The following is a 24,189-nucleotide window of genomic DNA, read 5'->3' as shown; positions in this document are numbered from 1 at the left end:
TATAATCTTTTGTCAGTTAGTCAATTATGTAATATGGGATATGTTGGAGACTTGTTCTCAAATGCTATGAACCAAGAACAAGGCAACATAAAATGTTAAATGTCAAAGCCCTTCGTCCTTCGGGTCATTATTTCCCTTCGGATATAATGAATCTAGGACGAAGGTTATGAAAGACATGCCTTCATGACCATGATGAGAAGTGAAGAACATTCATACAAAGTACAGAAAGTAATATGATCTTTTATAAACATTATTATTAATCTATTTCCATTTATCTTATTTGTACAAACAATATTAAATTACAAATGTACCTTCGGCTTGAAGGAGTGAAAATACAAGTGTGACGCCAAAAGTGAATGCCAAGTCAGCGTGAACAGTACGGGAGTACTGTTCATCTATTTATAGGCATGGGACGCAGCCCGTGTAAAATTACATTAGTGCCCTTTATATTTGTCAACAACTTTACAGTAATTCTTCAGGGTCTGATTCGGCTTTTCATCTTTAAGTCGGTTCCCCTTTTCTACTGTCATGCCGAAGCTTATCTGCGCATAGCTTCGTAATGATCTTTTCCTTCGTCACAATCGTCTTCCGTCCCACTCAAGCTTCGTCTTGACCATAATCTTATATACTCGTAATCCAATTCCGAAGATACCTGCTCACACATTTCACTTAGAAAACATTGTTAAATCATGTTTTTGAGGACCTTCGGAAGCCGAAGGCCCCCAACAGTAGCCCCTCGCAATATTAATTTGCTGTACTGATAAATTCATATTGCGGTATGGACGAAGGCCTTAAGCCGAAGGTCCGAAAAAACACCTTCCCTTTGCTAGAATAGCAATCAGTCTTTGACAAGCGGGACCCTCCAGTTTTTAACGCTCTGGGCGTACAAATAAGAGCTCATCCCGAGTTATTTGGTACGCTCTCTTGCCAACCGTTTTTACTCACCCAACCTTTGGCCTACACACAACAACACTTGCTTGGCCTTTTAGATTTTAAAGCTTCGGTTTAGGGAGCGCTTTTCAGCGTTTGCAAAGATGTCTGAAGGTAAAAAAGTTGTTGGTGATTCGGGTGATTCGAAGCTAAGTCTTTCTGAGGAGATGCATCTGGGTTTTCTTCAATCAATGTCGAAGACTAATACAGAGAAGATTACTAAAGAAATCTTGGAGGGTTTATCTGAAGATACTGGCGACAGTGACAGCTATGATGTGGATAGTGGAGGTGAAGACTCCGAAGATCGACCCTGGTGACCAAGCCATGCGGTTTTCGGCAAATCAAGTATTAAAGAAAATCATCTTGTCAACATGAGGGGAAGATATTTCTGGGACTTGTCCGTTGTGAGGGCCGACGAAGGAGAGAAGACTTGTCCAACTCCTGAGGAAAATGAAGTCGTAATATTTCGAAGCTTCTTGAAAGCTGGACTACGATTTCCCCTGAGCAGCTTTGTTGTAGAGGTGCTGAAGATATTTGAAATCTACCTTCACCAGCTTACCCCCGAAGCAATCATAAGGATGAATATCTTCATGTGGGCCGTTAGAAGCCAAGGCCTGGAACCTGATGCGAAAAGTTTCTGCAACATACACGAATTGATATACGAGACAAAACCCTGGGGTAAGGAACAGTATCACAACAATTTTGGGTGCTACAGCTTCGGCTCCCGGTCTGGGTCAAGCTGCCCAGTGCCGACCTTTCGAAAGAGGTGGCCTGGCGACTGGATGACGGAATGGTTTTACGTGAAGAATGACTTGATATTACGAGAAGATATAAAGAAGATCATTATGCGTCCTATCTGGCAACGCTTCAGCCTACGGAGGCCGAAGGTGGAAATGAATGAATTAGCCGAAGAATGCCAGAGAGCCTTCGGAGTTGTTTGCTCTTTTATTGGGACGAGGGACTTGGTCCAGGAACATATTGCCTTCAGAGTATGGCCGCTTGCGGAAAAATGGGAAATGCCGCAAGAGACCATAAAAGAGACTGACGAAGGTGGACTAGTCAGGCTGAAGTACACATTTAAGTTTGGAGATAAATTCGTTGAGCCTGATGATGACTGGCTAAAAAGCATTGAAACTGTAAGTGATGAACTGCTTGGAGTATATTCAAAGGCCGAAGACACTGCATTGTCAGCAGCCTTTGGAGGCCGAAAAAAGAAAAGACTGAACCGAGTATTTGATGCAATTGGGTTCGTGTACCCCGACTACCATTATCCAATGCGGGGTCAAAAAAGAAAGAAAACTTCTTCTGCGAAAGAACCTGCTTCAGCCGCTCCTAGTGAGCCAGTGCCGAAGATAAAAAAGGTAAAGGTTCTCACACACCGGCCACGTTACATTGAACTGGCCACAGTGCCTGAGTTCACCGGTGAGACCTCTTCGGCCACCGAAGCGAAAGAACGGACCCTATTGTCAGAAGTCAAAGAGTTGGCTGAAGTGCCAACAACAGGAAAATTGGAAGAACCAAAAACTCTGCTGCCAGAAATCAAAGGGCTGGCCGAAGTGCCAGCAATAGAGAAGATGGAAGAACCAGGGACTGAAAAAGCAAAAACATCAGAGGTTTTAACTCCTTCAGCAAAGATTGAGGCAGGAAAAAGCCAGAAAGGTCCAACCGTAACCCCAAAAAGAAAAAGAATGGTTAATGTATTAGATGTTTTAGAGACAATTAAATCTTCGAGCATAACTTCAAAGAAAACTGTTGAAAGTTCTGAAGTGTCTACTGAAGCTATTGGTGCTGAAGTTTCGAAACAACAATTTGAAACTGAAGCTGGGCCTTCAGAGGCAGCCAAGGTAAAACCTTTTGAAACCGAAGAAACGAACATTGCAGAGGCAACCGAAGAAATAAAAATACCAGAACCAATTTTGGTTGAAGAAACTGACACTGGTGCCCCCGAAGCACCTTCCAAAATATACGATTATATTGTGCGGCACGCTTCGGGGAAAAAATTATCCGAAGAAGAAATTTTTGAAGCTAATCACTATGCCAGAGAGTTGAAATATCCGAAGGGGGCATGTAATACTCAAAGTTGTATACAAAGAACAATAGAGAGATATCCTCAATTTTATGTGCCATATTTGCATCATAAAAAGAGCACACATATAACTAAGAGTGATTAAATTAAAACAAATGATACTAAAATAAAAGAATATGCATCATGTTGGAGTTTTTTTTTGTTGTGCATTTAGAATTAATAAGTAGTAATGTTCAAATTGAAATGTATCCTAATTCACAAATGAGCTAAGGGAATAATACAAGAAGAGAATGAAAGAAATGCTATATAAATATAAGGAAAAGATATATAATAATAATAATAATAAAAATAAAATGCACCTTTTTATACTGGTGCTTGAATATGAACAATTCACTTAAGCATGAACTTCACAACAACATTTGAAATCAAATTTGGATTTAAAAATAAAAGGAAAAAGAAACATAAAAGAAAAAGAGAAGGAAAAGCCAGATGGGCCACCACTCTCCATTTCGGCCCATTAGCACTTGCCTCCGCGCAGCCCGTGGGAAATGGGGTCTGTCGCCGCCACGTGGGGCCACCCCGTCAGTTCCTACGCGCTGCTCTCCCGCTAACACATCCAGGTGGGCCATACACGTCAGCTCTCCCCCGTGTGAAGCCGTTAGCAACCATGCGCCGACACCACGGTCCCACCTGGCAGCCTGTACTCCACGCCACGCCATGCGCTGGTTCACTGGCGGATGGGCCCGGGCTGGCAGGTACTTCCCCTCCAGAGATCTCACGCGCACCGGTGCTCCGCTTTGACCGCGCAAGCTCGCGATCGAGCCGAGGATTCCGGGGTCGCGAGGCGCTTAACTACTGTCGCTTTCCCTGGGATCGTAGCCCACTCTAGTTCTCCCACGCTCCAACCATTTTGACCGCCGCCGTCGTAGGAAACCGGGTCAATCGTGGAGCGGAGATCCACCCATCGCGGGCGCGCGGAATTGGGGTGCGTTCGGTGTTAGTAGCTCGCTGCTCGGTGGCGGGGAGTAGCAGTATCGCTCGCTGGTGTAGTGGTGTGCGCAGGGGAAGCCTCGCCGGGGCGGATTTCGCCGACCGTGGGCGCAGGCCGTCGACCGCGTCGTGACCAAGCTCTCCAACCTCATCCCGATCTCCGGTAAGTAGTCTAGCCATTCCATTGCACCTGTAGGAGCGTATGTCGCCGATGGGGAGGGCAGATGGGTTGGCGGGTAGCCGGGGATTGCTCACCGGATTTCGTCTACGTCGTAGGGCCGCCATGGGTGACTGGTTGGCATCGGCTCGTGGCGATTGAACCCATATGGTGGCCGCTCGGGTTGGGTGAAGTCGTAGCTTCGTGTAGAGCGTGTCCAATCTGAGTTTGAGGGCTCGGCGTGCGAATCAGGTACTCTCCGGCGATGCCGCCACCGCTGGAGGCTCGCCGCTGCTGTCTTTGTCCGTCGGGGTGAAAGGATTCGCGGGCGGCGCGCGTGGACCATTGAGTAATGGATCTGCGGCCGGGATTAAATGGGTAGCGTACCGGTTCGCTGGGTGAACCTGGGCCATTGATCACCAAGTTGGCAGACGAGATTTAATGTGGGGACGTAAGATCTGGTCCGTGGGATTTTGATCCAAAGGGCGTCAACGTGTACCTGTTCGGATGTAGGGGGTTATGATCTGGGCCGTTCAACTGTGATCCGATGGATGGAATTCTTACATACCTCTTCGTCGTGGCTTAATTGCGTATGGGCCCCTGGGAATTACTAAAAATAACCCGCCGTCCACCGTAGCTGTGCGCTGAGTCTAGAAAGTTTTGCGCAGAGACCCTTGAGCTTTCTGATAATAGATGCCCAGTCCAGAACCTGTTTAAAATGAATAAATTAATTAGTAAATGTATTTTTAATGCAAAAACAATTGCTAGAACTTGGAAAATTCATATCTAATTCATTTTAACTCCAAATTGAACCATTCAAATTTCTAAAATTTTGTAATAATATTCTCTATCATTTAGTATCACTGTTTTGACATGAACTCAGTTAGAAAATTAATTTATCATCTAACCCTATTTTAATCACATTAAACCCTAGGAAATTCATAACTCGAAATATATAATTCCAAATTTAGTGATTCCAGTTCCTATGATCTCATTTTAATGTGTAGATTTTTACTGTATATTTTATTTACATGTTTGGTGTGATGTTGATTTTGGCTATACTATGTATGTATTGTGTTGATGCGAATAGACGAGCAAGCCACTGTGGAAACTGAGGTTCAACAAGTAGAGATAGCTGAGCAGGAGCTCATTGAAGGCAAGTTGTGCCCTTGATCACTTACTTTCCCAGCCATGTTCTTATTAATTTTAATGATCTGCATAGGATAATTTTGATGGGAGCCTTTATGTTACCCCAGTTTTGATTACCTCTATACCTTGTTCACCCCTGAAATATTTTTGGGTAGTACTTGCTATTGCTTTATGTGGATTGGGTATGGAGATACACTATTCATGATTATGCTGTTATTAACTTGTTATTATTATTGTTCATGTTAAGATCATTAAATTAATGGGAACATGGAGAACCACCCGGGAAAACAGTGCTACCACAAGGGTTTAATGGGACGCCCTTGGCTGACTAATTAGGAAAGCTAGTGGAAGACTACCTTACCTGAAAGGGGCAAGGGCAGTAGGGGAGAGGTCAGTGCGGGGAGGTCCCTGGTTGATTTTGCTGCGATGGCGGTCAGCCAGGAACCCTGTACTGGATCTTCCTATAAACTGTAGCGGGTTTTCGGAAGCTAGTGGAACTTTGTAAAGGCCTCGTAGTGGATCCCTAGCCATTCACCTCGGTAGTGTCTAAGGGCCTTGCAAACCCAGGCGACATGGGATACACGACTTGTGGGTAAAGATGCGCAACCTCTGCAGAGTGTAAAACTAGTATACTAGCCGTGCTCACGGTCAAGAGCGGCTCGGACCCTCACATGATTAATTATGGAACTTAAATTCAATTTGACATTTGCATCGCAGTTGGGATTATTTTACTATTATTGTTCTTTATTATTATTAAGGTTTGGTATTTACTTACACTTAGTAATTGCTAATAAAATTTTGATCAACTTATAAAAGCAATGCTCAGCCTCAGCCTTTATTCCATTGATTAGCCTTACACTACATGAACTCCCACCTTTGGAGAGTTTATGCCACATTATTCCCCACGACTTGTTGAGCTATGAACGTATGTGAGCTCACTCTTGCTGTCTCACACCCCCCCCCACAGGAGAAGAACAGGTGGTCGAAGAGGAGCCGCCTAACACTGAGGAGTTCGATCTGATCTAGGTGGCGTGTCTCGGTCGACATTGGCGCCGACGATCCTTAGTTCGTTTTATGTTTACACTTTTATTTTGTAATAAGTCTTCCGCTATGTAATAAGTACTCTGATGTTTTATGACATTTATCTCTATACACTCTGTTATTATATATGTTGTCTTCTTGGCGCATGTATGAGATGCACCCGGTTTAGTCCCTTTAAAACCGGGTGTTACAGAAGTGGTATCAGAGGAAATGTTGACCGTAGGACGAAACCTAGATAGAAATGGACAAACCCCTTTCCTACTTACCATACTCTGATTCTTTCTATACTTATCTTGATCTTGTCTCATCTTCTGCTACTCTGCTCTGATTAATCTTATCTTTTCTACTCTAAGACAAGAGGGATTTCACACCTTGGAATCCTACCACTATGATCTTTTTAAGAGATAGGAGGCCTAAGACCAAACTAAAACTATTTTCTAAAAAAAATGTTGGTTGATTGTGCTGATGCTAAATGTCTGATTTGCTTCTTTGATTGATTGCATTATTATAGATGGACATCTTAGCATGTACCAACATAAGGTATTGAATTAGCTATAGTAGGTGAAATATTAATCTGCTTAGCTAATAAATCCCCCAAAGTAACACGATTGTAATTACTGCCTTGTCTACTATTCTCTTACCATATGTATCTAACTCAAAGGGTCAATACCAGGAAAGGAAAGATTATCACGCAACAGCAAACAGAAATGAATTCTCCAAATCCTCCACCTGTTGACACCGATCAAGTGATTGCAACCCAAAGGCTGGTAATACAACAATTGACAGACATGGTGACTGAAATGCAAAACCAGATAAGACAAGAACGCGAGGAAATACGTCAGGCCCGTCTGGAGATACAACAAGAAAGAAGGCAATCACGGTTGGAGAGACAACAACAACAACCACCATCTCCACCACCACCAGCTCCACCAAGCTACATAAACATATATATAAATTACTACTATTTGTAAGATCTACATGTTCCTTTAGTTAGTATTCGGTATGATACTATTTTAGGAGGAATAAAAAGGTCTATTTGACCCCATGAGTTGTTAATAAAATTGTGCGTCATGCTGAGATTTTGGTTCGTGCACATGTGTTGGACAATATGAGAAAACCCATGAGAGTAATTACACCTAAAGGGCCTGTTGAGGCGAATCAAATGACACGTAGATTGACATTAACCATTATGGGTAGAGAATTTGGAGCCACTGCTATAATATTGGAGTCAAGCAGTATAGATCTAATACTTGGTATGTCATGGCTAAGAAAGGCAAAGGCCGTTATAGCATGTGGTAGAGGTACCGTGGAACTCACTACCACTAAAGGAGAAAGATTTCAAGTTAATATTGCAGTAACCTCCTCATCCATGCGTGCAATGTTCCTTATGCCTGAGGAGTTTGTTGGTGATAACATCCGGGTGGTTAGAGATTTTCCGGATGTCTTTCCAGAAGAGTTACCAGGGATGCCACCTGAGAGAGAAGTTGAGTTTGTTATTGATCTCTTACCTGGAACCGCCCCTATTTCTAAACGGCCTTACAGGATGTCTGTAGAAGAGTTAAAGGAGCTGAAGAAGCAGTTAACGGAGTTACAAGAGGCCGTGTACATTCGTCCAAGTTCCTCACCTTAGGGAGTGCCAATTCTATTTGTACAGAAGAAAGATGGATCATAAAGGATGTGCATGGATTATAGGTCCCTTAATGGTGCCACTATGAAAAACAAGTACCCATTACCCCGCATTGAAGATTTATTAGATCAGATGAGAGGTGCAAGGGTATTCTCGAAGATTGATCTCCGATCGGGATACCATCAGATGAAGATTAGACCATCGGATATTCCCAAGACATCTTTCTCGACTCGATATGGATTATATGAGTTCTTTGTTATGTCGTTTGGATTAGCTAATGCACCAGCTTATTTTATGGATTTGATGAATAAGGTGTTTATGGAGTATTTGGACAGATTCGTCGTGGTGTTCATCGACGATATTCTTATCTATTCTAAGAATGAAAGTGATCATGAAGAACATCTAAGATTGGTGCTACAGAAGCTGCGAGATAATCAACTTTATGCTAAGTTCAGCAAGTGCGAGTTTTGGATTGGCGAGGTGCCATTTTTTGGTCATATCATTTCTAATGGAGGAATAGCAGTGGATCCTGCTAAGGTTAAGGAGATAATGGAGTGGAGAGTACCCACTACAGTTACCGAGATTCGGAGTTTCTTGGGATTAGCAGGTTATTATCGGAGATTTATTGAAGGATTTTCTAAAATTGCTAAGCCTATGACTTCGCTTTTGGAGAAAGGAAAAGAATTTAAGTGGGACGAGAAGTGTCAAAACAGCTTTGATCTATTGAAGAAGAAGTTGATGTCGCCACCAGTATTGGTTATGCCAGATCTACAGAAAGGATTTGATATCTATTGTGATGCATGTGGCCAAGGCTTAGGATGTGTGCTTATGCAAGAAGGACATGTGATTGCTTATGCATCTCGTCAGTTGCGGAAACATGAATTGAACTACCCCACTCATGACTTGGAATTGGCTGCCGTTGTGCATGCACTTAAGATTTGGAGACACTACATTATGGGAACTAAGTGCCAAGTATACACGGACCATAAGAGCTTGAAGTACATATTCACTCAAAAGGATCTCAACCTTAGGCAACGCCGTTGGTTGGAGCTCATTAAAGATTATGATTTGGAGATTCACTATCACCCAGGCAAGGCAAATTTGGTTGCAGATGCCTTGAGTCGGAAGGAACATGTTCACTCCGCTTTCGTTGTCCAGCTACCTGATGAATTAGCAAAAGATTTTGAGAGACTCAACCTGGGAATTGTTACACATACGGAAGGAGTGACTATTGAATTGGAACCTACCTTGGAGCAAGAAATTCGTAAAGATCAGATTGGTGATGCTAAGATTCAGGAGATTAAGGATCTAATCACGGAAGGTCGAGTTCCGGAATTCACGGAGGATGAGCAAGGTACTATATGGTTCAAAGATCGGATATGTGTTCCAGAGATTGATAGCCTCCGTGAGACTATATTGAAAGAAGCCCATGATTCTAATTATTCTATCCACCCTGGTAGCACTAAGATGTATCAAGATTTGAAGCAAAAGTATTGGTGGTATGGACTGAAAAGAGATGTTGCTGCACATGTGGCTAAGTGTGATGTATGTCAAAGAGTCAAGGCCGAACATCAAAGACCCGCTGGATTATTGCACCCATTGAAGATACCTGAGTGGAAATGGGAAGAAATTGGTATGGATTTTATCGTTGGACTACCCCGCACTCCTGCTGGGTATGACTCTATTTGGGTAATTGTGGACAGATTGACAAAAGTGGCTCATTTTATACCTGTGAGGACTAATTATACGGGAGCCAAGCTAGCAGAATTGTATATGACTCGGATAGTTTGTCTACATGGAGTGCCTAAGAAGATCGTGTCTGATCGAGGATCACAATTTACTTCTCGATTTTGGAAGAAGTTGCATGAGAGCTTGGATACAAAGTTGAATTTTAGTTCAGCCTACCATCCCCAGACTGATGGACAGACAGAGAGGACTAACCAAGTGCTGGAAGATATGTTAAGAGCTTGTGCTCTCAAGCATGGTGGTAGTTGGGATAAGAGTCTACCATATGCTGAGTTCTCATATAATAATAGCTATCAGGCCAGTTTGAAGATGTCACCGTTTGAGGCTTTGTATGGCAGAAAGTGCAGGACTCCCTTGTATTGGAATCAAACTGGTGAAAGGCAGTTGTTTGGACCTGAGATTATACAAGAAGCAGAGGAACAAGTTCAGCAAATAAGGGAGAATTTGAGAACTGCACAATCCAGGCAGAAAAGTTATGCTGATACCCGGAGAAGACTGCTTGAGTTTAAAGAGGGAGATTATGTCTATTTGAAGGTGTCACCACTCCGGGGCATGAGAAGGTTCAAAGTCAAAGGAAAGTTGTCCCCTCGCTTTATTGGACCCTTCTTAATTTTAAAGCGAGTGGGAGAGGTTGCATACCAATTGGAGTTACCGGATCATCTCGCGGATGTTCACGATGTCTTTCATGTATCTCAGCTGAAGAAATGTCTCAGGGTGCCTGAAGAACAGTTACCAATGGAAGACCTTAGTGTTCAAGAGGACTTGACTTATGCTGAGTACCCCATCAAGATTTTGGATACTCTGACTCGAGTTACGAGGAATAAGGTTATAAAGATGTGCAAAGTGCAATGGAGTCACCACGGTGAAGATGAAGCAACTTGGGAAAGAGAAGAAGAACTTCGTATAGATTTTCCCCACCTTTTCCCTAGATCTTCTTAAATCTCGAGGACGAGATTATTTTAAGGGGGGTAGGATTTGTAATACTCAAAGTTGTATACAAAGAACAATAGAGAGATATCCTCAATTTTATGTGCCATATTTGCATCATAAAAAGAGCACACATATAACTAAGAGTGATTAAATTAAAACAAATGATACTAAAATAAAAGAATATGCATCATGTTGGAGTTTTTTTTTGTTGTGCATTTAGAATTAATAAGTAGTAATGTTCAAATTGAAATGTATCCTAATTCACAAATGAGCTAAGGGAATAATACAAGAAGAGAATGAAAGAAATGCTATATAAATATAAGGAAAAGATATATAATAATAATAATAATAAAAATAAAATGCACCTTTTTATACTGGTGCTTGAATATGAACAATTCACTTAAGCATGAACTTCACAACAACATTTGAAATCAAATTTGGATTTAAAAATAAAAGGAAAAAGAAACATAAAAGAAAAAGAGAAGGAAAAGCCAGATGGGCCACCACTCTCCATTTCGGCCCATTAGCACTTGCCTCCGCGCAGCCCGTGGGAAATGGGGTCTGTCGCCGCCACGTGGGGCCACCCCGTCAGTTCCTACGCGCTGCTCTCCCGCTAACACATCCAGGTGGGCCATACACGTCAGCTCTCCCCCGTGTGAAGCCGTTAGCAACCATGCGCCGACACCACGATCCCACCTGGCAGCCTGTACTCCACGCCACGCCATGCGCTGGTTCACTGGCGGATGGGCCCGGGCTGGCAGGTACTTCCCCTCCAGAGATCTCACGCGCACCGGTGCTCCGCTTTGACCGCGCAAGCTCGCGATCGAGCCGAGGATTCCGGGGTCGCGAGGCGCTTAACTACTGTCGCTTTCCCTGGGATCGTAGCCCACTCTAGTTCTCCCACGCTCCAACCATTTTGACCGCCGCCGTCGTAGGAAACCGGGTCAATCGTGGAGCGGAGATCCACCCATCGCGGGCGCGCGGAATTGGGGTGCGTTCGGTGTTAGTAGCTCGCTGCTCGGTGGCGGGGAGTAGCAGTATCGCTCGCTGGTGTAGTGGTGTGCGCAGGGGAAGCCTCGCCGGGGCGGATTTCGCCGACCGTGGGCGCAGGCCGTCGACCGCGTCGTGACCAAGCTCTCCAACCTCATCCCGATCTCCGGTAAGTAGTCTAGCCATTCCATTGCACCTGTAGGAGCGTATGTCGCCGATGGGGAGGGCAGATGGGTTGGCGGGTAGCCGGGGATTGCTCACCGGATTTCGTCTACGTCGTAGGGCCGCCATGGGTGACTGGTTGGCATCGGCTCGTGGCGATTGAACCCATATGGTGGTCGCTCGGGTTGGGTGAAGTCGTAGCTTCGTGTAGAGCGTGTCCAATCTGAGTTTGAGGGCTCGGCGTGCGAATCAGGTACTCTCCGGCGATGCCGCCACCGCTGGAGGCTCGCCGCTGCTGTCTTTGTCCGTCGGGGTGAAAGGATTCGCGGGCGGCGCGCGTGGACCATTGAGTAATGGATCTGCGGCCGGGATTAAATGGGTAGCGTACCGGTTCGCTGGGTGAACCTGGGCCATTGATCACCAAGTTGGCAGACGAGATTTAATGTGGGGACGTAAGATCTGGTCCGTGGGATTTTGATCCAAAGGGCGTCAACGTGTACCTGTTCGGATGTAGGGGGTTATGATCTGGGCCGTTCAACTGTGATCCGATGGATGGAATTCTTACATACCTCTTCGTCGTGGCTTAATTGCGTATGGGCCCCTGGGAATTACTAAAAATAACCCGCCGTCCACCGTAGCTGTGCGCTGAGTCTAGAAAGTTTTGCGCAGAGACCCTTGAGCTTTCTGATAATAGATGCCCAGTCCAGAACCTGTTTAAAATGAATAAATTAATTAGTAAATGTATTTTTAATGCAAAAACAATTGCTAGAACTTGGAAAATTCATATCTAATTCATTTTAACTCCAAATTGAACCATTCAAATTTCTAAAATTTTGTAATAATATTCTCTATCATTTAGTATCACTGTTTTGACATGAACTCAGTTAGAAAATTAATTTATCATCTAACCCTATTTTAATCACATTAAACCCTAGGAAATTCATAACTCGAAATATATAATTCCAAATTTAGTGATTCCAGTTCCTATGATCTCATTTTAATGTGTAGATTTTTACTGTATATTTTATTTACATGTTTGGTGTGATGTTGATTTTGGCTATACTATGTATGTATTGTGTTGATGCGAATAGACGAGCAAGCCACTGTGGAAACTGAGGTTCAACAAGTAGAGATAGCTGAGCAGGAGCTCATTGAAGGCAAGTTGTGCCCTTGATCACTTACTTTCCCAGCCATGTTCTTATTAATTTTAATGATCTGCATAGGATAATTTTGATGGGAGCCTTTATGTTACCCCAGTTTTGATTACCTCTATACCTTGTTCACCCCTGAAATATTTTTGGGTAGTACTTGCTATTGCTTTATGTGGATTGGGTATGGAGATACACTATTCATGATTATGCTGTTATTAACTTGTTATTATTATTGTTCATGTTAAGATCATTAAATTAATGGGAACATGGAGAACCACCCGGGAAAACAGTGCTACCACAAGGGTTTAATGGGACGCCCTTGGCTGACTAATTAGGAAAGCTAGTGGAAGACTACCTTACCTGAAAGGGGCAAGGGCAGTAGGGGAGAGGTCAGTGCGGGGAGGTCCCTGGTTGATTTTGCTGCGATGGCGGTCAGCCAGGAACCCTGTACTGGATCTTCCTATAAACTGTAGCGGGTTTTCGGAAGCTAGTGGAACTTTGTAAAGGCCTCGTAGTGGATCCCTAGCCATTCACCTCGGTAGTGTCTAAGGGCCTTGCAAACCCAGGCGACATGGGATACACGACTTGTGGGTAAAGATGCGCAACCTCTGCAGAGTGTAAAACTAGTATACTAGCCGTGCTCACGGTCAAGAGCGGCTCGGACCCTCACATGATTAATTATGGAACTTAAATTCAATTTGACATTTGCATCGCAGTTGGGATTATTTTACTATTATTGTTCTTTATTATTATTAAGGTTTGGTATTTACTTACACTTAGTAATTGCTAATAAAATTTTGATCAACTTATAAAAGCAATGCTCAGCCTCAGCCTTTATTCCATTGATTAGCCTTACACTACATGAACTCCCACCTTTGGAGAGTTTATGCCACATTATTCCCCACGACTTGTTGAGCTATGAACGTATGTGAGCTCACTCTTGCTGTCTCACACCCCCCCCACAGGAGAAGAACAGGTGGTCGAAGAGGAGCCGCCTAACACTGAGGAGTTCGATCTGATCTAGGTGGCGTGTCTCGGTCGACATTGGCGCCGACGATCCTTAGTTCGTTTTATGTTTACACTTTTATTTTGTAATAAGTCTTCCGCTATGTAATAAGTACTCTGATGTTTTATGACATTTATCTCTATACACTCTGTTATTATATATGTTGTCTTCTTGGCGCATGTATGAGATGCACCCGGTTTAGTCCCTTTAAAACCGGGTGTTACAGGGCACTTGTGTTCAATGGGACAGACGAAGATGACTTCCTATACTGCCTCCCGGACAACAAAGAATTATCCGTCTGCCGGGAGATGGGTAGAAGCATGGGGTTTCCAAAGCTTGAAGCTGGATTATGCGCTATGACGAAGGAGGATCTTGCGGATAGCCTTGCATATAATAGCCTTAAGGTATGAGAACTGTGTGTTTAGAAATTTTATAATTTGCAACTCATTCTTTTATTCTTATACCAACTCTTTTACATACAGGGTTTAATACTAAGCAACGCGTTAAGGGCGCAAAAGAATGCCGAAGACGAGAGCTATGAAATTGCTTTCAACAACCTACGATCAGAGGTTATTAAACTGAGAAACGAAGCTCTGGAAAAGGATAAAATTCTGGTTACATTGGTGGACAAGATAAAAGAAGACGAAGCTGCCTCAAAGGCCCAAGCTGAAGCCCAAAGGCGGGAAATTAAAGATCTCCAGAAACTGCTAGCTAGAGCTAAAGAAGAACGTATACTTGAAGAGACAAAACGAGAGCTTAGTGATCAATGGGCCGATCATTTGGAAATAAATGTTAAAGAGCTTCGTGCATCCCAGAGAAAATGCTATGTTGAATCCATAGAATGTGTTAAGAAGATAAAATCCAGCTTCGCCAGCGTTGGCGCATTTTCTAGCGAAGAGAATTTCTCAAGGGGCAATCCTGAAGGTCCGATTAAATGGATCAGTCACGAAGCTGAAGCCTTCGAGGAAATTCTGAATGGCTGGAGTGACATATGTGCTTTTTCAGGTGCTAGAGGAATTGCTACTGTTTTGGAGAAAAAAGGTTGTGAGCATGTAAAATCCTTAGCGCAGTCCGAAGCTACCTTGTCCTCCGAAGACATTAAAGACCCCTCAGCCGAAGCAAGCATGGTCGGCGGAAAATTCTTCACTGACATCTGGGACAACGGCGGCCGAGAAATGGCGCAAGAGATTATTCAAAAGAGTGAAAAAGGCATCCACGATGCTAGAAAGGTAGCAGAAGCTGCCGAGAAAAGTACAGAGCCCGAAGGGCAAATAGGTATTAATTAGTGGTTTTTTATTATATTGTAATTTTTAATTCCAGACGTTGTTCGCAGTTTGCAATAGTAATATAGTCGTATCTTCTCTTTCCTCAGAACCTGCTGAGGCATCTCCGGGCCCCCACCCGAAGGGGGACGATGAAATTAGAAAAATGGCCGAAGCCATTATGGACAAGGTTGTCGACCAGCTATTGAATGAAGCTACAGAAATAGTGCTTAAGGAGGATTGAATGCTATTGTAGAAACATTTGGAACGTAACATGTGTAATATATTGTAACTTTGAATGTAATATATAATCTATTTATAGTTTAATTCTTTACGATGCATGAAATTTTGCATACATACCATTTTTTGAGCCTTCGGCGAAAAAACACCTTCCCTTCTTTTCATGCTTCGTGAAGAAAATCTTTTCTATATCTCAAGAATTTGCTTACTTCTCTGATGAAGAATATCCAAGCTTTGTGCAATATTCTCCGAAGCTATAAAAAAGTTTTGTGTTGCTTCTCTAATGAAGCTGCACTTCGTGTCGATTTATCTTGTGCCTTAGCACGATTTTCTCTTTTCCAAAATATTCTCCGAAGATCAACAATGTATCTCTTTTCCAAAAGGCTTTGTGTTCCTCATGCAGTATGTTGTATGATGCTTATGTTATGCGAAATGATGTGATGATGCTATGTTATGCAAAATGATATTTGTGCCACAAATACATATCCCTGTAATAAAGCACACACACTTTTTATATCAGCGCTGACTTTTCGCTGTAAGCCTCCCTTAGGAGCTTCTTCGCCTTTTACTTTCAGCGAAATCAGCGTTTATTTTTCGCTGTAAGTCTCCCTTAGGAGCTTCTTCGCCTTTTACTTTCAGCGGAATCAGCGTTTATTTTTCGCTGTAAGCCTCCCTTAGGAGCTTCTTCGCCTTTTACTTTCAGCGGAATCAGCGTTTATTTTTCGCTGTAGGTTTAGAAAACTTACACTGCGCTCCCTTAGGAACGACTTTTTACTGTTTCGAACGATTTGTACTGTGTCCGTTAAATCAAATTTTTGATAATACAAAGGTCCTTCAAGCCACCATAAATTCGTATGCTTCGGCAACTCAAGCCTATGGAAAAGACATATTTTTATTATGGTAAAAGACGAAAGTGTTATAAGAAATTGAAATTCGATAAAAGACACTTAAACTCTTCATAATTGTTCCTTATTAACAAAAAGGTAATATTGAATGAAAAGATGCGAAAGAACTGCTGTTGAGGTAGGATATTTGTCAATAAATGTGCTTCGACTCTGGCACAATACTATTGACTGTGCGAGCTTCAGACTCCTCTCTGAAATCCCTTTGAAGGTGATTGTGCTAACTCCCTTCTGGCCGCTGCCCTCGCTGGGTCGGCAGTGGCGGTGGAGGCTGCTGCCAAGATGCTTGGGGTTGGCTCGCCGAAGCAACAGAAGCTGCAGAGTTGTTGCCTACGTATTCTGGAATATAAGGCGAGTGATACGAAGCAGTATGCATGACCTGCTTCGGCTGACTTTGTTGCGCTGCTGCTTCTGCTATTTCCTTCTGTTTTTGGATGGTAACGTGGCACATCCTGGTGGTATGGCCCTTGTCTTCACCACAGAATATGCAGTAAATTTTTCTTGGCTGGTCTCCAAACCTTCCCCCGAAGCCCCTGGCGCCTCTGCCCCTTGGCGCTGGCGGCCGAAAAGAACTTTGCTGCTGGCCCGAAGCTTGTGAAGAGTATTGTGGCCTTTGCTGCTGACTCCCTCGATCATCAGTTTGAGCAGAGTTATGAATTGACCTAACGTGCCTCGGGTGAAATCTTCCTCCGAAGCCCCTGGTCATTTCAGAGAACCTGAATGCTTCCTCCCTTCTTTGGCGGAAGTCGTTGTCAGCTCGAATGTATTCGTCCATGTTTTGGAGCAGCTTCTCCAACGTTTGTGGTGGCTTCCTGGCAAAGTATTGCGCTGAAGGTCCCGGCCGAAGCCCTTTAATCATGGCCTCAATGACAATTTCATTGGGCACTGTTGGCGCTTGTGCCCTCAGACGCAGAAACCTTCGGACGTACGCCTGGAGGTATTTTCGTGGTCCTGGGTACACTGAAATAAAGCTTGAGCAGTGACTGGCTTCGTCTGAAACCCTTGGAAGCTAGTTATCAGCATATCCTTCAACTTCTGCCAAGAAGTGATTGTCCCTGGCCGAAGAGAAGAGTACCAGGTCTAAGCAACGCTCTTGATAGCCATGACAAAAGATTTTGCCATGACTGCAGTATTGCCACCATACGAAGATATGGTTGCCTCATAGCTCATCAAGAATTGCTTCGGGTCTGTATGACCGTCATACATGGGGAGCTGGGGTGGCTTGTAAGACTGGGGCCATGGTGTAGCCTGCAATTCTGTTGAGAGGGGAGAAGCATCATCGAAAGCAAAGTTTCCATAATGGAAATCTTCATACCAGTCGTCCTCATTATGGAAGCCTTCCTGATGGAGCTCTCTGCGTGGAGGCCTTCGGCTCTGATCATCTTGAACAAGATGACGAACCTCTTCAGAAGCTTCGTCTATCTGTCTCTGAAGGTCGGCTAGGCGAGCCATCTTCTCCTTCTTGCGCTGCACCTGTTGCTGAAGGATCTCCAGGTTTTGGATCTCTTGATCCAAGTCATCCTCCGGAGGTGTTGGACTAACAACCTTCCTCTTTTGGCTTCGGGCGTCTCTGAGGGAAAGGACGTCCTGATTAGGGTCCAGCGGCTGTAGAGTGGCAGCCCCTGTTGCTGAAACTTTTTTCGGCGGCATGACGAAGGTGATGCTTGCCGAAGATATTCAAAGCTCAAGAAATGGAAGTGAGTTCACTGGAGGTGGGCGCCAATGTTGGAGACTTGTTCTCAAATGCTATGAATCAAGAACAAGGCAACATAAAATGTTAAATGTCAAAGCCCTTCGTCCTTCGGGTCATTATTTCCCTTCGGACATAATGAATCTAGGACGAAGGTTATGAAAGACATGCCTTCATGACCATGATGAGAAGTGAAGAACATTCATACAAAGTACAGAAAGTAATATGATCTTTTATAAACATTATTATTAATCTATTTCCATTTATCTTATTTGTACAAACAATATTAAATTACAAATGTACCTTCGGCTTGAAGGAGTGAAAATACACGTGTGACGCCAAAAGTGAATGCCAAGTCAGCGTGAACAGTACGGGAGTACTGTTCATCTATTTATAGGCACGGGACGCAGCCCGTGTAAAATTACATTAGTGCCCTTTATATTTGTCAACAACTTACAGTAATTCTTCAGGGTCTGATTCGACTTTTCATCTTTAAGTCGGTTCCCCTTTTCTACTGTCATGCCGAAGCTTATCTGCGCATAGCTTCATAATGATCTTTTCCTTCGTCACAATCGTCTTCCGTCCCACTCAAGCTTCGTCTTGACCATAATCTTATATACTCGTAATCCAATTCCGAAGATACCTGCTCACACATTTCACTTAGAAAACATTGTTAAATCATGTTTTTGAGGACCTTCGGAAGCCGAAGGCCCCCAATAGGATATAATTGCTTATTCACAAATGTAGATGTGTCTGTCTTTAGAAGGAGTGATGGTTCATTAGCTTTTAAGGGTGTATTAGACGGCAAACTCTACTTAGTTGATTTTGCAAAAGAGGAGGTCGGTCTAGATGCATGCTTAATTGCTAAGACTAGCATGGGCTGGCTGTGGCATCGCCTCTTAGCACATGTGGGGATGAAGAACCTTCACAAACTTCTAAAGGGAGAACATGTAATAGGTCTAACAAATGTAACCTTCGAAAAAGATAGACCTTATGCAACTTGTCAAGCAGGTAAACAGGTGGGAAGCTCTCATCATACCAAAAATGTGATGACCACATCAAGACCTTTGGAGCTGCTTCATATGGACCTCTTCGGACCCGTCGCCTATCTAAGCATAGGAGGAAGTAAGTATGGTTTTGTTATTGTTGATGACTTTTCCCGCTTCACTTGGGTATTCTTTTTGCAGGATAAAACAGAAACCCAAGGGACCCTCAAGCGCTTCCTAAGGAGAGCTCAAAATGAGTTTGAACTCAAGGTGAAGAAGATAAGGAGCGACAACGGGTCGGAGTTCAAGAACCTTCAAGTAGAAGAGTACCTTGAGGAGGAAGGAATCAAGCACGAGTTCTCCGCTCCCTACACACCACAACAAAACGGTGTGGTAGAGAGGAAGAACAGGACGCTCATCGATATGGCAAGGACGATGCTTGGAGAGTTCAAGACCCCCGAGCGGTTTTGGTCGGAAGCTGTGAACACGGCTTGCCACGCCATAAACCGGGTCTACCTTCATCGACTCCTCAAGAAGACATCATACGAGCTTCTAACCGGTGACAAACCCAACGTTTCGTATTTTCGGGTTTTTGGGAGTAAATGCTACATTCTGGTGAAGAAAGGTAGAAATTCAAAATTTGCTCCCGAAGCTGTAGAAGGGTTTTTGTTAGGTTATGACTCAAATACAAAGGCGTATAGGGTCTTCAACAAATCATCGGGTTTGGTTGAAGTCTCTAGCGACGTTGTATTTGATGAGACTAATGGCTCTCCAAGAGAGCAAGTTGTTGATCTTGATGATGTAGATGAAGAAGACATTCCAATGGCCGCAATTCGCACCATGGCGATTGGAGAAGTGAGGCCACAGGAACAAAAGGAGCAAGATCAACCTTCTTCCTCAACAATGGTGCATCCCCCAACTCAAGACGATGAACAGGTTCATCAAGAAGAGGCGTGTGATCAAGGGGGAGCACAAGATGATCAAGTTATGGAGGAAGAAGCACCACAAGCCCCTCCAACTCAAGTTCGAGCGACAATTCAAAGGAATCATCCTGTCGACAAAATTTTGGGTGATATTAGCAAGGGAGTAACTACTCGCTCTAGATTAGTTAATTTTTGTGAGCATTACTCTTTTGTCTCTTCTATTGAGCCTTTCAGGGTAGAAGAGGCCTTGCTAGATCCGGACTGGGTGTTGGCCATGCAGGAAGAGCTCAACAACTTCAAAAGAAATGAAGTATGGACACTGGTGCCTCGTCCCAAGCAAAACGTTGTGGAAACCAAGTGGGTGTTCCGCAACAAACAAGATGAGCACGGGGTGGTGACAAGGAACAAGGCACGACTTGTGGCAAAAGGTTATGCCCAAGTCGCAGGTTTGGACTTTGAGGAGACTTTTGCTCCTGTGGCTAGGCTAGAGTCAATTCGCATATTGTTAGCCTATGCCGCTCACCATTCTTTTAGGTTGTTCCAAATGGACGTGAAGAGCGCTTTCCTCAATGGGCCAATCAAGGAGGAGGTGTACATGGAGCAACCCCCTGGCTTTGAGGATGAATGGTACCCCGACCACGTGTGTAAGATCTCTAAGGCGCTCTATGGACTTAAGCAAGCCCCAAGAGCATGGTATGAATGCCTTAGAGACTTTTTAATTGCTAATGCTTTCAAGGTTGGGAAAGCCGATCCAACTTTATTCACTAAGACTTGTGACGGTGACTTATTTGTGTGCCAAATTTATGTCGATGACATAATATTTGGTTCTACTAACCAAAAGTCTTGTGAAGAGTTTAGCAGGGTGATCACTCAGAAATTCGAGATGTCGATGATGGGCGAGTTGAACTACTTCCTTGGGTTCCAAGTGAAGCAACTCAAGGATGGCACCTTCATCTCACAAATGAAGTACACGCAAGACTTGCTAAAGCGGTTTGGGATGAAGGACGCCAAGCCCGCAAAGACTCTAATGGGAACCGACGGACATGTCGACCTCAACAAAGGAGGTAAGTCCGTTGATCAAAAGGCATACCGGTCTATGATAGGGTCTTTACTTTATTTATGTGCTAGTAGACCGGATATTATGCTTAGTGTATGCATATGTGCTAGATTTCAATCCAATCCAAAGGAGTGTCACTTAGTGGCTGTGAAGCGAATTCTTAGATATTTAGTCGCTACGCCTTGCTTCGGGATCTGGTATCCGAAGGGGTCTACCTTTGACTTGATTGGATATTCCGACTCCGACTATGCTGGATGTAAGGTCGATAGGAAGAGTACATCGGGGACGTGCCAATTCTTAGGAAGGTCCCTGGTGTCGTGGAGCTCTAAGAAACAAACTTCTGTTGCCCTATCCACCGCTGAGGCCGAGTATGTTGCCGCAGGACAGTGTTGCGCGCAACTACTTTGGATGAGGCAAACCCTCCGGGACTTTGGCTACAATCTGAGCAAAGTCCCACTCCTATGTGATAATGAGAGTGCTATCCGCATGGCGGACAATCCTGTTGAACACAGCCACACAAAGCACATAGACATCCGGCATCACTTTTTGAGAGATCACCAGCAAAAGGGAGATATCGAAGTGTTTTATGTTAGCACCGAAAACTAGCTAGCCGATATCTTTACCAAGCCTCTAGATGAGAAGACCTTTTGCAGGCTGCGTAGTGAGCTAAATGTCTTAGATTCACGGAACCTGGATTGATTTATAGCATACATGTGTTTTATGCCTTTGATCATGTTCCTTATGCATTTTGTTGTATATTTATGGTGCTCAAGTTGTACAAACATTCCCCGGACCTCAAAAGTCTATGTGTGAGTGATGCACATATTTAGGGGGAGATGTGCTACAACTTGACCCTTTGAGACTAACTGTGTACTTGAGTTTGCTTGATTTAGTCTCAAAGGTGGATTGAAAGGGAATGTTGGACTTGGACCATGAAAGACTTCCACTGCACTCCGAAGAAAGAGTAACTAACTCCAAGTTCATTTCCATGATCGTATTGCCTTTTTTTATCTTACTTGAGGATTTTGGTGAGGCAATGGGGTTAAAGGGCAAAAAATGATCTCGTTTTGGTGCTTGATGCCAAAGGGGGAGAAATTAAAGGCCAAAGCAATAAATGGATCAGCCACCACTTGAGAACTTTGAAAATAGTAGAGTTAGGATTTTTCAAAATTCTAAATGTCTCTTTTTTGTCAAAAGTTGGTCTCTTGTGGGGAGAATGTTTGATTATGGGAAATAGGGGGAGTTTTTAATCAGTGATCAATTTCTCTTGGAATATCCTTCTCTACGCCTCAACAAGTGAATTTGACTTAGAGATAGGAAATTGAGTTTGATTTGCAAAAACAAACCAAGTGGTGGCAAAGAATGATCCAAATATGCCAAATTTGAATCAAAACGAATTTGTGTTCTCATTTGCATTGATGTTGCACTTCTTTTAGTTGCCTTTTGTTGTGTTGGCATAAATCACCAAAAAGGGGGAGATTGAAAGGGAAATGTGCCCGTGGGCCATTTCTAAGTATTTTGGTGATTAAGTGTCCAACACAAGTGCTTAAGTGTTAAATTATGCCAAGGAATCAAGAAGTGCAAATCAAGATTAAAGGTATGTTTCTAGACTTAGTACATTGTTTTGAAGACTAATGTATTGTGTCTAAGTGCTAGAAACAGGAGAAACAATTATGAAGAAGTTGGTTGTGTACAGCCAAAAGGCTGCTCAGTCTGGGAGCACCGGACTGTCCGGTGGTGCACCGGACAGTGTCCGGTGCGCCAGGCTGGCTCTGGTGAAAAGGCCGCTCTCGGGAAATCGTCGGCGGCGTACGACTAAAATTCACCGGACTGTCCGGTGTGCACCGGACTGTCCAGTGAGCCAACGGTCGGGCGCGCCAACGGTCGGCCGCGCAATCCGCGCGTGACGCGTGGCCGAGCCAATGGTCTGAAGAGGGCACCGGACTGTCCGGTGTGCACCGGACAGTGTCCGGTGCGCCAACGGCTCCAAATCGCCAACGGTCGGCTGCGCCAAAACAGGAAAGAAATCCGCACCGGATAGTGTCCGGTGGTGCACCGGACTGTCCGGTGCGCCAGGCGACAGAAGGCAAGAATTGCCTTCCTGGAATGCTCTCAACGGCTCCTAGCTGCCTTGGGGCTATAAAAGGGACCCCTAGGCTCATGGAGGAGTACACCAAACATTCTCTAAGCATTCCTAAGCACCAAGACTCCAATTCCGTGCATTTGATTCTTTGTGATAGCAACTAGAGCTCCATTTGAGTAGAGAACTCTTCGGGTTGTGTTGTGAGCTCGAGTTGTGACTTGTGTGCGTGTTGTGCTCTGATTTTGTGTCTTGAGTGCGTTGCTCATCCCATCCTTACTTCCGTGCTTCTTTGTGAACATCAAATTGTAAGGGCGAGAGGCTCCAAGTTGTGGAGATTCCTCGCAAGCGGGATATAGTAAACAAAGCAAAACACCGTGGTATTCAAGTGGGTCTTTGGACCGCTTGAGAGGGGTTGAGTGCAACCCTCGTCCGTTGGGATGCCACAACGTGGAGTAGGCAAGTGTTGGACTTGGCCAAACCACGGGATAAACCACTGTGCCTATCTGTGTTGATCTTCTTGTGGTTATTGTGTTTTGCAAGAACTCTTCTCTAGCCACTTGGCTTTACTGTGCTAACTCCTAATCAAGCTTTGTGGATTAAGTTTCAAGTTTTTATAGGATCACCTATTCACCCCCCTCTAGGTGCTCTCAAAAGTCCATCCCAATCTCATCCCATTTCCACTGAGGAATCTACAACGGCTGCAACAAACCTACGGGTCTCTGATGCTCTGCCTTGATCCTCTGACAACTGTCACATACGACCACATATTCTGCTATCTCCCTTTTCATCCCATACCACCAGAATCTTTTCTTCAGGTCTTGGTACATCTTCTCGCTACCAGGATGTATAGGATATGTTGTCTCATGAGCTTTCTTGAGAATTAGTTCCCGAATCAATTTGATGTTGGGAACACACAGTCTATCCTTAAACCATACCACTCCTTTTGCGTCTTCATGAAAATCTAGACCTTTCCCATCTATGATCAGCTGCCGGATCACGTTGATCTTCTCAACATCTTTCTGGCCCTCCTAATATCTTGCTCTAGGGTGGGTTCCATCTCGACTATCACTCCTTGAGTGTTGTTCAGAAATCCGAGACTCAGCCTGTCGAATTCCTTTGCTAGCTTGTACGACATCGGGTG

The sequence above is a fragment of the Zea mays genome, chromosome 7, assembly GCF_902167145.1.
Source record: "Zea mays cultivar B73 chromosome 7, Zm-B73-REFERENCE-NAM-5.0, whole genome shotgun sequence".
In the NCBI taxonomy this organism is placed as follows: Eukaryota; Viridiplantae; Streptophyta; class Magnoliopsida; order Poales; family Poaceae; genus Zea; species Zea mays.
This window is presented reverse-complemented; position numbering follows the sequence as displayed.